This window comes from Rhincodon typus, chromosome 22 (assembly GCF_021869965.1).
Source record: "Rhincodon typus isolate 14 chromosome 22, sRhiTyp1.1, whole genome shotgun sequence".
In the NCBI taxonomy this organism is placed as follows: domain Eukaryota; kingdom Metazoa; phylum Chordata; class Chondrichthyes; order Orectolobiformes; family Rhincodontidae; genus Rhincodon; species Rhincodon typus.
In genome coordinates, this window is record NC_063353.1 from 43,567,485 (window position 1) to 43,568,733 (window position 1,249).

A 1,249-nucleotide genomic window follows, 5' to 3' on the forward strand; every position below is an offset into this window, starting at 1 on the left:
GTCATTCAAAAATGAAACAGTGAAAGTGAAAGCACAAACAATTCAAGGCAATCCTGGATATGGAGCAATGTACACTATTGGACAAGGAAATAAAGGGAAGCTTGTGGCAGGTACTAAGTGCTCAAAACAGTGGAAGCTTACTGCTTATTTTGTACTTCATCATTTAAACTCCACTTCACTTAAATGGCAATGGCGAAGACAAAAAATTTAAGTTAGTATTAATCAATGTTTGCTTTACGGTGATGTTCAGCTGCCAACACTGAAAAATAACGTATAAAAAAACGAAAGAACTGCGGATGCTGTAAATCAGGAACAAAAACAAAGTTGCTGGAAAACCTCAGCAGGTCTGGCAGCATCTGTGGAGGAAAAAACAGAGTTAACGTTTCGGGTCCGGTGACCCTTCCTCAGAACGGTTCCTGATAATAACGTGCTCAGTCAGATTTGAGGTATCAGCTGAAATCACAAATCCATGAAGCTGGTCAATTTTAAACAACCAGCGTTACAAACAGGAACATCCAGGCTTGGTGAATATGTTAGAAAGAGAGACTGGAACAGGCCACTTGGCCCTTCGAGCCTACTCCACTATTCAGGACAATGTGGGCTGATTTCCTTTCTGACCTGCGTCCTCCCACACTATCCCAATATCCTGTATTACTCAAAAGATCCATCAATGTCAGCCTTCAATTGACAGAGCATCCTTGGCTGTGTGGGAGGGGTACAGAATTACTAAGATTCTCAAACCTGCCCCTCCTCCAGACCCTAAGTCACAGCCAATATTTGTGGCTGCAGGGAATCTGAAAGGGGAGGGCGAACAACCAGAGGACGTGGGGAAAAGTCATCTCAGCACCCAAGGTATCCTTTTGGGAATAATATGTTTTCGCTTAGACCGCCTCTCGATCTTCTGAAGTCCAGGGAACTAGAGGCCTACAAGTGTAGAATGCGGGCTGGCTGTTCAGCGACAGGCTGTTTGGGTGAAGACTGTGTGTGTTGTAATGAGTGAGGGTTGTGTTTGTGTCTGGTGCATGGAGATCACAGGTACTCACACAGCTCGCTGTAACGATGGCAGCCCCGGGTCAGCTGCTCGATGTACCTGTTGAGCACGTCGGTGAGGATGTCGCAGGCCGTGACCTGCACCGAGTCCCATCCCAGAGCCTGGCAGATCTGAGCCACCGCCACCCGCAGCAAGGCCCTGCCGTAAGCGTCGCACATCCCGGCCTCAAAATGATAATAAAATAAAACAGATAATACC